This window comes from Euprymna scolopes, chromosome 7 (assembly GCF_053919585.1).
Source record: "Euprymna scolopes isolate OS-2025 chromosome 7, ASM5391958v1, whole genome shotgun sequence".
In the NCBI taxonomy this organism is placed as follows: domain Eukaryota; kingdom Metazoa; phylum Mollusca; class Cephalopoda; order Sepiida; family Sepiolidae; genus Euprymna; species Euprymna scolopes.
Window position 1 is genome coordinate 40,279,939 of NC_136488.1, and position 15,012 is coordinate 40,294,950.

Below are 15,012 nucleotides of genomic sequence, written 5' to 3' on the forward strand. Positions count from 1 at the left end.
TATAGGTTCCTTGGACATGGATCTAACTTAATAACTTGATTTTAGTCCAAAACAATAAATGTTAAGGGGTCATAATAGGGGTCAAAGTGAAACAAAATTTGACCTCTGCGGTCTCTACCAAATTACTTAGACAATTTCTGGTCTAAACATTTGAAATTTTACATAGAAGGTATTCAGAGATAGGGCAAGCTTTTTCATCAGTTTGAGTCGAAAATTTTTAGTTACTTATATATAAATGTATGTATGTATGTATGTATGTATGTATGTATGTTTGCATGTCTGCCTAAAACTTTCGACAGAGGCGACGGATTTTACCAAGATCAGTATCATTTGAAAGTTCGACAAATATCTAAAAATTGGCTAAAAACATTAATATCTTCCCCTTCGACTAGGCACTTTTTTACAGAGGTAAACGTTAGGTTTTACCCCGTTCTTTTCCTCCTTTGCGGTACGGGTTCGAGCCTGCCTTCCTACTACCACTTTTTTTTTTTTTGCTCAACATACACATCCAAACACCCGGGCAACGCCGGGCTGAAATGCTAGTATCTATAAAAGTGAACATGTCTGTGTGTGTGACTGTCTGTGTGTGTACATTTCCCTACGCAATAACTCTGTCAATTTTAAGTCTACAGACTCGAAATTTGATATACAGGGTACTGAAATTTGGGAAAATCTATGTGATCAGTTTTCGGCCAGAAATTTGGCTGTTAAGGGGTCAAAGTTCAACGATTTGACCTTTAAGAACTCTACCAAACTCCTCCGCTAATTTTGGGTCTAAACACTTGAAATTTTAGATATAGGTTCCTTGGACATGGATCTAACTTAATAACTTGATTTGAGCCCAAAACAATAAGTGTTAAGGGGTCATAATAGGGGTCAAAGTTAAAAAAATTGACCGCTTATTTTTTATTTATTTTTTTTTGCTCAACATACACCTCCAAACACCCAGGCAACGCTGGGCTGAAATGCTAATATATATATATATATATATATATATATATATATATATATATATATATAAAATGAACTCATTTTTCCCCTATGATTTTGACCTTAATAGGATTAAAAATCAAGACATTTCATGCAAATGTAATATGCACAAACTGCAGCACAATATCTGAGATGTGTTATAGGCATATTACCTCTCCACTTCCTCGATAATCGTAGATTCCTATATTTTTTCTGCTGAGAGTTCACTGCCAAAATCGGTTAAAAATCAATGGAAGTAGTAAAATCTTTTCTCTCTAATTAATTCCTCCTTCCCTGCCACCACTTATACCATTTCCGGGATCATTCAAAAGGGACAGTTACGAAGGAACATTTATGCCATTTTTTTTTTTTCGCTTTATTTCGTTTTGTAGTTGCTTAAAAAAACTGGAATGGAATTTTAACGTTCCTTTTCTTTTATGCTCTCTACTGGGTGAAACGCACCATGGACTTAACCAAATCGAAGGGTTATTTATGCCATTTTTTTTTTTTTTTTTTTTTTTTTGCTTTTCACTGTGTTTTTTTTTGTTTTTCCGAACACGTTCATTTTTTTTTCTCCTTATTTTTGCTTTTTGTTTTTCCGTAAGTGGATAATAGATTATCCCCTCACGAATTAGCAGTTACTCAGAACTCAGATAATGGACCTACCCATCTAAGCATAATGGAACGTTTAAATATTCTTACAAACCGGCTTTCTAGTGTTCTTTTCAGTTTATTTGTTTGTAGTTCAACTAATCATGTTATATATTGAGGGATAGTGTACGTGGATCATTATTCAATCTGTAACATACACATACACCAGTTTTATCAAATTGTTGAATACCTATCCCCACCCCTCTGACAACTGACCTCCTATTTCACCTAGAAAACCAAGGGGACAATTTGCATACATTTGTTTTCCTTTTAGTAATGACATCAGAAAGACTTGGGTTTTCTTCTTTCACCGCAATTTATATGGTTAAATTTATTTATGCTTTATAGCATAAATAAATTTAATCATATAAATTGCTTCTTTGATTTTTTTTTTTTTTTTCTTTTTTAATCAACAAAAATATTTAAATTAGTTATCAGTTCAAATATGTATAGCAATTTTAAGAGAACGGGAGTAAAAATAACGAAAATTTATAATTAAAATTATTATTATTATCATCATCATCATTATTTACTCTGAATAAGGCATATTGCCCCTGAGGAATAAGTGAATACTGTGATTAAGGGCCAGAGTTAGAGGGAATCCTAAGTAGTGAGTTGTGCAACAAGATGTTTGTTCACCTTGCATTTAAATTCCTGCATGTTGATACAGTTAAAGGACCAGGAAGAAAATTTCAAAGGCAAGCAGACCGAGAAAAGAAGCTATTAGAATAGAAAGTTTTCCAAATAGTTTGTTGGAGCACATTCCGTAATACAAGCATGAGATGCAACACTATGGGGATAGGACAAGGACTGGAACTTGGTAAATAGAGCAGAACCTATTCAACGAGAAACTTTTTTGTTGACATCCATAGTTATATAAAAGTTGTTTAAACTACTCTTGATTTCTCCAAATTATTGAAATAACTTGTTACAGGAGGGTTCTTGTTCAACTGACTGGAAACTTTGCCAAATATATTATAGATTGACAGAGATTTACATATATACAGTCAACCAACATCCCAGATTTGACTATAACAATTTTGATTATTTCTAATAATTTGACTACAACAATTTCGATTTTTAATTATAATTACCGAATTGTGACCCATTATATATCTGGTCATGCTCAGCCTTTTTGGGGATTATGGCAGCGTACACGCGACAATAATAATTTAAAAATATATATTAAAAAATTCGGAAGTGGTTTGTGGTTCCTAGGTCCCAATATATACCAATAAAATAATTTAGAGGAAGGGAATTCTCCAGTCCAAGACAATATAGACGGAAGAAGAAACAAGTAAGTTGGAGACAATGCAAAGCAATTAAATTACAGTTTAAATATGAATATGTATGAATGCATAAAGGGATGAACTTTCCGAGTCATTCCTTGTTTGGAACGTCATTACATGTCATAGAAAGTAGATGGTGTTAATTAATTTACCGAACCCGCCCAATTACATTCCACGCTTTTTTGCTTGTATCATTTTATTTTCAAACAATATTTTGATAAAAAATATTATTTTTAAACATAAGTAAGAATATTCGTAAACTGATTAAAAATATGTAAATCAAAATATTTGAAAAAAAAAACAAAAAAACTATATATTCTTTCTTTAAGTTATTACATGTGAAAAATTTGTTACATTTAATTTTCATTGTTTCTGTGAAAATGTGTCTGTAAATAAAAATAATTTTAAAAAATATGTAAACAAACATTTATATAATATTTTATCTTACGCAGATTTCGTATTTATTATTATAGAGCCAATTCTCTATTGATTATTATATTGTACCCAACATATAGTAGTGGCCGTCCAGCAGTGGCCCAGTCATAAAATACACTTCAATATGATATTTTCCTTCATGCAGATTTCATATTTATTATTTATAGAACCACTGAGTAGTGAATATTATATTGTACCCAAAATATAGTGTTGATTTCAAAAGTAAAAAAAAAAAAAAATTATGACTCGAGTGATATCAGATAAAATCAGAACCAAGACATTTAGCATGCCACATTATTCCATTAGTACCATCTGAGCTAACAGATGGACATTATAACCTTGCAAATCAACCGACTTTAATGTATAAATGTATATTTACGCATGCATAAAAGTAACATGTTAAGTTGACTTACATCTGCCCAGTTTCATTTTCTTTCAAATTTGATCCCTTAGCAACTCTTTTTACCAGTTAAAAACTAATTCGAATTTGTTCTATAGATCCAAATATCCTAATATATATATATATTTTTTTACTGAATCATTTTTCACAATTTTTTCAACTTTATACTAATTTCTAGATGACACATAAGTACATAATGTTTTCACCTGAAATGTGTTGGTTTAAAAGATCAACAATCTACAGAAGCTCTGGAAGTTTTTCACTTCCTATTCTCTAATCACGACCAGCAGTGACTAAGTCGTCAACATAAAAATTGTTAGTAGTTACAGAGGAAGACTCATCTGAGCTATATTTCTCTGCATGTAACTTGAGCATGTAGCTCAAAATGAAGGAGCTGGCATTAAAGCCAAAAATGATAGAGCTATACCTATAGGTACCCAATTTTTTATTCATTTTGAGAAAAAAACAAAAAAAAAACAGAATCTGTTTAAGTCCTCCTGCTCAGTTTGCAGAAAAGCCTTACAAAGATCGCCTAAATAGATATACTTATTTTTCCTAAAAGCCAATAGTAGGTCAAGCAGTTGTGCTGTCAAGTTTACTCCCGCATACACTTCATCATTAATGGAAACACCCATTGCCTTTTCAAGGAACAATTAAAAATGGGATGGATTTTTGTGGTGACACCAAGGCCCTCCTTAATAACAGGCTTATGAGGGATCCAACCATATTTTTCATACTCTTCAGGAGTATCAGAGAAAAGTTCAACGATACCAATTTGTTCACATTCTTCAAACACTCGTAAATATTTGTTATATAAAACTTGTTTCTCTAAAGAATCAGTCCCCCCCCCTTTGCATACTTTTTAGGGAAGGCACATAATTAGAATATACCCAAGACAACTTCTCCAAGTCCCAGGGCAAATCCACATAATATTTCCCATTTTTTAGCACAATGGTTGTTTTTAATTTAGCTATCTTCCCTTCATCATACGAAGACAGTTTAGCACTCACATTGATTCTGATGGAATCAAGAAAAAAAAAGTTTTATAATTTCGCGTTCGACGGAAGATTCTTCAAAATACGGCCCAAGTGTGTCAGAATAAGAGGGCACAGGATTCAACACACTTTCAACCAAATAGGTAGAACATTCCAGTAATAATTGACAAACTCGATCAAAGAGAGGCAACTCAGAGTTTCCCTATTAGATTAGGGCTTCCAAAAATTTTGCCTGTTACCAAAAAGAATCATTTTATTGGAATATTAGATGTAATCTCGTCAAATTTGTTAACTTGCAATTTCAAATTAAGACTGTCCTTGAACAGAAGCGTGCGTTCTATCCCAACTATCACCAATAGACCTGAGGTCATCTCGTCAGCATCAGACAAGGCCAGACTATTTGCCAAGAACTTTGCAGCTAATTCTACTCTATGCGACAATGGCCATCAACTCCCTGTATTTTCTCCTATAACAGACAACACGCTACGCAAAATACAAATATCTGTGCATGAGGTCGGCAAGCTACTCAAGACACTTGATGGCATTCCAGTTACAGTGCTGAAAAAGCTCTAACCAGAACTTGCCCCCATACTTACAAAACTGTTTAAGCGTTGTCTTAAGGAGAAGTGCTTTCCAACACCCTGGAAAACCTCATCAGTATGCCCTGTATTTAAGAATTCAGGTGAAAAGTCATCTCCCTCTCAGTACAGACCAATAAGTCTCCTGTGTGTCATGCTTCTTAGTAACATGCAATATGGTTTCCGCTCTGCAAGATTTACAGCAGATGTGCTAACGGTTATATCACATAGGATTAGTGAATCTCTTGACAAAGGTTTCCTTTCCAGGGCAATTGCTCTTGACATATCGAAGGCCTTCGATAAGGTATGGCATAAGGGTCTACTTCACAAGATATCTAGCTACGGTATTACTGGAAATGTTTTCTCAATCATTAAATCATTTCTCTCTGATAGGTTCATAAGAGTAGTGGTTGATGGGCAGAAATCTCTTCCTGATCTACATCAATGATCTCCCAAAACACATACTTAAATCATTCGTTGACATCTATGCTGATGACACGACCATCTATGGCAACACATCAAAGGCCGTAAATGACAAAGTTCTCTCTAATTCTCTCTCCTCTGATCTTGAGCGCGTGGTACAATGGGGGAAGAGGTAGCTGGTCACTTTTAATACATCCAAAACCGAGCTTCTATCTTTACATAATCAACACTCTGATCCCCATCTGGCATCAATTGAAATGGATGGCTCTCGTCTTGGGGAGGCTCCATGTTTTGACAAGCTTCTGGGTTTGACCTTTACCCCTGATCTGAAATGGAACACGTACATCAAATCTGTTAACAGGGACGCTGGGAAAATGGTGGGATCCTTCTACTGCTCCAGAAGATATCTCACTACTGATGCAATTCTCTATCTGTATAAAAGCCAAGTACGTCCAAGGATGGAGTACTGCTGCCACATCTGAGCAGGAGCTGCTAAGTACATAATAGACTTCGTGGTTTGGTGGGGGATGCCCTTTTCTCTTCCCTGCAGCCTCTCTCCCACAGAAGAGACGTTGCGAGCCTGTCTTTGTTGTTTTATTGTTATTTCCATGGCAAGTGCTCGTCTGAGCTCCAATCTCGTCCCCCCTTGCCAATCTTTCACGAGAAACACCCATCTGGCTGAAATTACTGTCAATAATTTTTCCCACTCTTTATCTGTGCCTAAATCCAAACGTAGATTCCGAGAGCAGAGCTTTTTTTCTCAGAAGTGCACAATTATGGAACTCTCTTCCGTTCGCCTGTTTCCCACCTGACTACAACTTGGATGTCTTCAAATTCAACATAAACAAATTCCTAACAAACCGCCCCCTTAAGTAAGACACTCTATCAAATCTCCAATACTAATGATTACTACAATACTATCTCATTGATTACTGTACACGCAATAACCTTTATCCCTGAGTGGCCTCCAGGCCTTGATGTGGTGACCCCCATGTAAAAAAAAAAAAAAAAAAAAAAAAAAAAAAAAGGGCAGCGAAAGGAAAGGATTTCTGAGATCCTAATTTTAGAGAGACATCAAGCTCCACGTTCACAGACACTACTACAGTTCTAGGTACTAATTTTTCCCTAGATCTCAATTCCTGTAAATTAGCCTGGGAGAAAAGATTTTTAACGTCCAGTGTCCAAAATGCAATGGAAAAACACTGGAGGTCCATTTCCTTCAAGGACATTTTGATAACAGGAAATATACAATTATCCTCATTAGATAAGGTAGTCCTTCCTACAAAGGATTTTGATGTTTTTGGGGACATTACAGAGAAATGGGTCCTCAACATAGGTAAGGAAATCTCTTTTTTTCCCTTATATTCAAATGATTACCAAGCCACTTAGTACAGATTTGAAGCTCTTTTGCTCGTAAAACCTTCGAGTCATAAGAATATTTGGAACAATCCTTAACTGTATGGTCTGCCACTTTACAAGATTTATACTGTTCACTAGTATTATCAAGTTTTAAAGGATCCATGCCCTTTTTACAATTAACAGTCTTATGACAAGATCTAGCAACTATAGTGGGTTGAACTTGAAGAAGAAGAAGAAGGAAAATGGCTATTTTAGCAGGCGATTTTCCTGCTACTTTACATTCACGGGTGCTGCCTGTAGAAATTCTATTATGTCAAAAAAAAAAATTGGACATCTATATATATATAAAAGGCAAAAGTGACACGCACATTTTTAGTCACGTGCAAGCGACTCTATAAGTCGGTCCGTCGGTCGGTCTGTCCGTAACACTTTTGTGCTTGGCCTTTTTGGTTAAGATCAAAAGTCTGTTATTAATAGATGCTGTTCTTACCCTTTTGGCCAAGATCAAAGTGTAGTATCTGCTGGAACAGATACTGCAAGCAAAGACCATATGTGAGGGCAGCCCCACATATAAGACCTTGGTCAATGTAGGGGAAACCTTTCATACCAATTGTCACTATTCAGCTCTCCTACTCCCCGGGGAGTTGGTCCCCATTTCCCCTTCACTCCTCACATTAAGAATCGGCCTTGTGCCTAATTTGCTTGGTGGGGGAGCAAATAAATACCTTTTTCTTGGCCTTTTGGCCAAGATCAAAGTGTAGTATCTGTTCTTACTACACGCTGTACTTATTGTGATATAAAGTGGGAGATCACTTTTCTGGATTAATTTAATGTAAAATGATCACCCACTTTAAACCAGTCAGTCTCAAAACCATTCAAGTCATTCCCCAGATCATTCAAGTTGTTTTTGAAGGATTCCAGTTATTTTTTAAGCATTCAAGTCATGCTTAAGGTCATTCAATTCGTCCTTAAGTTCATTAAAGTCATTGTAAGTCATTTACTTTTTATTTATTTAAGTCATTTCATCCCATTTTTCGGTCATTTTAGTTTATCTTTAAGAATTTCATGTCAATCCTACATTCACGCATTCATTCATTACATGAGAGCATGTGACTAATGGCTATCAGCCTTGTTGTATGCCCAAGAAAGGCTTTTTTTGGAGGGGGGGTGGCTCTATAGGGTTACTATTTTTTTAGAATTTTTTATATACTTGCTAGATCATAATATCTACGATTTGTGAAACGACATCGTCTATACATTTATTTTGATCGACTTTTATAAAATTCCCTCTATTCAATCCTCTCGCGTGTTTGTTGGTCTTTTTCATCTAAAAGCAAAACTAATTGAAGCGAAATACACTGCCTGGCTTTCCTGCCAGAAACGTCTTCAAAGCAATTAGCTTTGATCAATGTTGGGAAAACCCTTTATATCAGACAGAGTCTCCCTTTTTCGGGGGAGCTTGGTTTCCCTAACATCGTAGGGAAACAAATAAATGAAACGGCAGAAAGCTGTACTGGCTTTCAGCCAAGGTTCATTTCTGCGCTTGCGTGAACTCATTCACTTAGCAAGCCAATGTTTTGATTAACATCAACTAATTTGAACGCTTTTCACTTCCTCTTGCGTCATAGTGTAGCGGTAAGATCTCAGCTTTTCTTTCACTATCTTTTCCGTCTTGGCGTCACAGGTTCGAGCCTGTCTGCCTACTAACACTTTTTTCTTTTACATTTCCAAACACCCAGGCAACGCCGGGCACCCTCCTTAGTCTATTATATCAATCTCACATGTCTGTTTAAATGAATGTATGTATGTCTGCCTAAAACTTTTGACAGAGGCAACGGATTTTCACAAGATCAGTATCATTTTGAAGCTTGACCCTTCGGACGACAAATATTGAAAAATTGGCTTAAAACATTAATTCCTTAATCCTCAACTGATCACTTTTCTACGAGGAGGGGTTGCTTTTTTCGCCAATATTTTTGAAAGTCATCCCCTCTTTTCGATTGACTAGCCTTAATTTAAACCTTCGCCACTTCCAGTTTGGCAATGAACGTAACGGCAAAGACATCATGATTTTTTTTTTTCACGTTTTTTTCCTCCTTCGCGGTATGGGTTAGAGCTTGCTTGTTTACTACCACTTTTTTTTTTTGGCTCAACACACACCTCCAAACACCCGGGCAATGCCGGGCACCCAGTAGGCTAGTAATAGATATAAACGAAGGATAATGCTCCTTCCTACTTAACATTAATTCCCTTCTGACATTAATAGGGAACTTACAAAACAGAATGTGAGCAACCACTGATCCAGAAATAGAGCCTTCTGTGGAAAAAATCCGTTCTGAAAAATTTGTCTAATTCAGACAAATCCAGTTTAACTTGTTCCACAAATGGTTTGAGTTCTTCCAATTCTGTTATCTGCATCACCTGAGGAATAATTTCCTACAAAATTCGATAAGAAAAGGATTCAGGAATTTTTCTTTGAAACAATTTAAGGCTACAGTATAATTATCAGAGGGAACATCCATATCTGAGATGGAGTCATAGACTTCCCCCTTCAACTTAGATTTAAGGAAAAGCAATTTATCCGCTTCTCCTAAATTAGCAATGCAAAATTTAAGTCTTCTCAGGAAGGTTCTAAATTCAAATTTGTCGGCTGATGGAGACCCACTAAAATTTGGACATTCCAAATCAAATCTTAAAGGCTAAAGAGAAACTGGGTTTTTAACCTCACCGCCAGACTTTAATTCATGTAATTCCTCCCTAATATTGGGAAGAAAACTGTACTGAATCCTGACAAAATGACAGGAGGACTTTAGAATAATCTGATAAAAAAGATCATCCAATTCACCCAACCATTTTCCAATACTCACTGCACTCGACTCAATAGAGGTCAGGGATGGATTATTGTCTGTTAGCGATATCACTGTATTTGTGACAAAGTGCTTTTAGCTTCAATCTTGGCCAACGCTCTGATCCCCATCTGGCATCAATTGTGATGGATGGCTCTCGTCTGGGTGAGGCCCCGTGTTTTGACAAGCTTCTGGGTTTGACCTTTACTCCTGATCTGAAATGTAACACGTACATCAAGTCTGTTGCCAAGGTCGCTGGAAAGATGGTGGGATCCTTCTACCGCTCCAGAAGATATCTCACTACTGATGCAATTCTCTATCTATATAAAAGCCAAGTAAGTCCAAGGATGGAATACTGTTGCCATATCTGGGCAGGAGCTGCTAAAAAAAGCCTATCCTGCCTTGACAGAGTACAAAATAGACTTCGTGGCTTAGTGGGGGATGCCCTTTTCTCTACCCTGCAACCTCTCTCCCACAGAAGAGGCGTTGCGAGCCTATCCTTGTTTTATCGTTATTTCCATGGCAGGTACTCGTCTGAGCTCCAATCTCTGGTCCCCCTCGCCAATCTTTCACGAAAAACACCCGTCTAGCTGAATCCACTGTGAAAAATTTCCCCCACTCTATATCTGTGTCTAAATCAAAACGCGGATTCCATGAACAAAGCTTCTTTCTTAGAACTGCACGCCTGTGGAACTCTGTTCCGTCTGCCTGCTTCCCACCTGACTACAACTTGGATGTGTTCAAGTCCAATGTTAACAAATTCCTAATGAACCGCCCCCTTAAGTAAACACTTCATCAAACCTCCACACTAACGTAATGTACTTGCAATAACCCTTATCCCTGAGTGGCTTCCAGGCCTTGATAAGTGGTGATCACTGTGTACAAAAAAAAAAAAAAAAAATCCTTAGAAGCTGCCATTATGATTATTAGAAATGTCACAGACTGAGAATGAACGTAAATTAGCGACAATGAAATTAACGTGAAGAGCGAGAAAATTATAAAAGACCTTTGCTAAACAAGATCAGGCAAGATCAACAAGATGGAACAAGCAAGAGAAAAAATACAGAGGAGAGAATAAAACCTAACCCCCCTCTAATTATCAACCAATTTATATTTAAATAGGCAAGGCGATTAGATTAATAATAGAAGAAAAAAAGAGCAAAAAAAAAAAACCTCTTTCTTAGCGGATGGAATTATTTTCTCTTAAATTTTTTTTTTTTTTTTTTTTTTTTTCAAAATACAGGTTTGTAGTAAATGTTTGTGAAGAAGAGAAAAAAATCTCTATTTCCAAATGGCACAAGCCATCATGCAGTGAAAAATAAATGCTAGGTTAAATTTAGCGATAATGCTTTGCCAAGAATTATAATTAAATTAATTTACCACAGTAGGAATTTATATCCTTAGTCTGTGATGAGTGTTATAATTTTAAATCTGGAAATTGCCTCTTTTTTTTTTTTTTTTTAAATAAAAAAAAATTTAAATTAAGTAATATCATATTTATAATTAAAATTATTTCAAAATTGGGCAATAAGCAACTGATAGGTATGACCCTTTTTTTTTTTTTTATTAGCGGCAATTTCTAAAAGAAGTAATTATTTTATTTTGCAATTTTAGACTAAATTAAAATTAAACAAAAATCACGATCTTACAATTTTAAACCACATCAAAATTTATCAAAATCACAAGTCTGAAATTTAAAACAGAAATCTAAAGTAATTAACAATTTTACTATTTAAAGTCAAACTCGAAATATTTCAAGTCATAATTCTGCAATTTAAAATATAATTTTGCAATTTAACACTAAAATTTAAAATAACTACATCATAATTTTGTAATTAAATTATGTGAGAAATTTATTCTCACATAGAACTCTGACAGAGCAGAAAATTAAGACAACAATAACTGTTGTTTTATCTTCTTGATTGCAAAATTATATTGTGTCATTTTACTGCTCAGCCAAGCCAGGTAGTTAAGACTTTGTAAGCAGTGGTTGCGAAAAAATATTCTGTGAAGATTATCATTAGTCGATGGCTTTAGGTCCATTTAAACAATATTCCAATAGAAAAAAAGTGGATAATTCCATCAAAGAGGTAAAACCAAAATCAACATTCTTTGCTGATTAGAAAGACGATATTACGTCAAGAAAAGAACACCTAACTTAGAAGGTTAAAGTGTCTCAAAGGTACCATAAGAATATTGGACGTCAAAACCCTTAAATTCATAAGGATATTAAAAATGAGTTCGCCATGCATGAAAGATTTACTCGGACTGAAATTTTCAGTTTAAGCATGTCCACGCTTGCAGGTTAAAAATTCAAATCAACCAATGAGAAAGGCTGTAATTAAAACAATGTGTTAAACCAATCAACTAATGAATTGATGCGATTCAAGTCATGTAATTTCTCACACTGCCTGCCTCCTGGGAGACTCCCTCATAGCTTGCCACTCCAGTTCCTGAACCTGCTTCAATTCCAGCTCATTCCTGCAGCTTCCAGCATCTCCAGTGGCTCCCCAGCTTACACCTGCAGCTTCCAGTTCACTCCAGCAACAACTCTCTTCTGCAGCTCCAGCTATCAGCTCCTGTGGTCCTTGATGCTCAGCTGCCAACTTCAGGTTCCATCGAGGTCTTGCTACCAGTTCCAGTGTCCATTGACATCCAGCTACCGTACCAGTGCCCACTGACACCCAGCTATCTATTCCAGGGTCCACCGGCTACCAGCTTCTCAACTTTGTGAATCATTCATTCTCACTCCAGCTGATTTTTAATCTATTGCCGTACCTTTCTCCTTTTTCTTGGTAAACAATAAAACACGATATCTTATCGTCTTAAACTGAACATCTATGTTTGTTATCCTTATTTCTGTAACCTCTTCGCCGTGTATCGTGAGAAATTCCATTTACATTCACCATCTTTTTTGTTTAGGCCACCCACACAATTTTGATTGGTTAATTTTGAATGAGTCAAGTGAACTGCTTGGCGCCCTTTTTTGTATTATGCCTTTATTTTTCAGTCCAAGCAGGAACTCGGCAAGGGATGGACTCCAAATCAGCAGCTCCCACACATGAAGGCAGCTATGTCAATTTCTTCATTTTACGGAAAATTGGGTAAAATTGTATTTTTCTTAGATGTTGTAAAGTAGACGATGAAGAGTTCATACACAGGGGACATAACTCCAAACAAATTTTAGATTACATTTTTAATGGCGACCAACATTTTTTAGATTTTTTTTTTTTTTTTTTTTGTTACTAAAAGCAATAGCAGTTGTTCTACTTGATGAACTTTCGTACCTTTTAGATATATTACTATTTTTGACATGACAATTAAGTACGTAATATTGTTTTTGCTTAAAACGACGTATTTGAAAAAAATCGATCCGTCGCCTCTATCTGAACAAGCACGGGACATCCTTCAGTGAAGAAGAAGCACTAATGTAAAGTAGCATGATCCCTAGATGTTTTTTGTTTTTTTTTTAACTTAATTAATGATCTGCAATCTCAGATATATTTTACTAAGATACAAATCATTTTTGTATTTTACTACTGAAAAAAAAAAAAGAAAAAAAAACTCTGGCGATTGTTACGAATAACCAGCAGTAAGTATTTTTAGGCGAAAAAGTGCGGTCAAATATGTTATGTTATGCTGAAAAACGGGCGGCTAATAGACGTTTGCCGACCGTTTCCAAATTCTGATTTTTTTTTTTTTTTTTTTTTTTTTTGGTGCTAGTGCACTTATTGATCAGCGCTATTTTTTAATAGTATTTAAGTTTAATGATACGTTTTTATTAAATTGTAAGGTTAAAGTACAGAATATGTACAAAACACTTTCCCCTCCCTATGTTAAGAATGGCTTTCTAAAAAACGTTATTATTTCAGCACGGATCAATAAGTGCACTAGTACCGTTGTTTTTTTTTGTTTGTTTTTTTTTGTTTTTTATACTTTTCCGGTTTCAATTAGGTAAAAAAAAAAAAAAAAAAAAAAAAAAAAAGTGAATCGTAAATCGCTTAGAACTGTTTTTGTTGACTTTTTTTTTTTTCACCCAAAAGACTCATTACACAAACTTCGAGGTAGTTTGATTATGCTATCTTTAAAATGTAAGTGTAACGTCATCTAATTTGGGCAAATATTAATAAAAACGATTTCAAATATATTTAAACAATATTTTGAAGCAGGTAAAAAGATAACTTTTATTGTCTTTGGTAACAGTTATTTGTTGACTGTTTGTTTTCAAAACAACCGAAATAAATAATAAGAAGAATAACAGGTAAAATATTAACTTAGCAATTATCCTCAACTTCTAACAAACAATTGGAATTTTAAGAAATTAAATTAGACCAACCGAAAAGATTCAACGAATTCAAGTTTAAAGCACAAAAAAAAAAAAAAACAATTGTAATATGAACTCACCAATTATTCTCAACGTTGCAAATAATTGAATTTTATTTTCCACTCCAAGTTAGGATTGACAAATTCAAACCATGTCTTTGAGTCTATATAGTGACATTGACATATCGCTCTTTGCAACTGAGAGGTCTAGGAAGCAAGGGGAGGTAATTTTTAAAAGTTTTTTGGACAATGAAATATAGCTTCAATATGATTCCATTGGTTCATACAAGTACAGACACTGATATAAACGGCGATATATTAACAAAATATATTGACATGTATTGGCCATATTTCTATTAACAAGCATTTTATGCCCATGCGAACACGTGGCACAATGGATAAAGGCATTGAATACCAATCAATTCTGAGTGATAATCTTCTTGATCTTGAAGGTTCAGTCTTCATTACAAGCAATAGTAACTTAGAATAAAATAAAAATTAATTTAGACGTCTATCTTGTCATGGCTGCCAGAATTGGATTTAAATAAAGGGTTCAGTTCAAAATTCCATATAGATTCCAGAGTTCGACAAGAGTCCCTGAAGAAGGTCAGAGGTTACATCGGCTGACACGTTGTGAGAATCTAAGATGAGAATAATTGTTCAAATAAACGAAATATTTTATTGATGAAACTTTTATTTTACTGTGAAGAAATCGATGAAGACAATTGAATTATTCATTAAACA

The 15,012-nt window shown here is 35.1% G+C and overlaps 1 pseudogene; it reads left to right on the forward strand.

Moving 5' to 3' along the window:
• Window positions 1-7,822: 7,822 nt before the first annotated feature.
• Window positions 7,823-7,949, forward strand: LOC145280495 (U2 spliceosomal RNA; annotated as a pseudogene).
• Window positions 7,950-15,012: the final 7,063 nt, after the last annotated feature.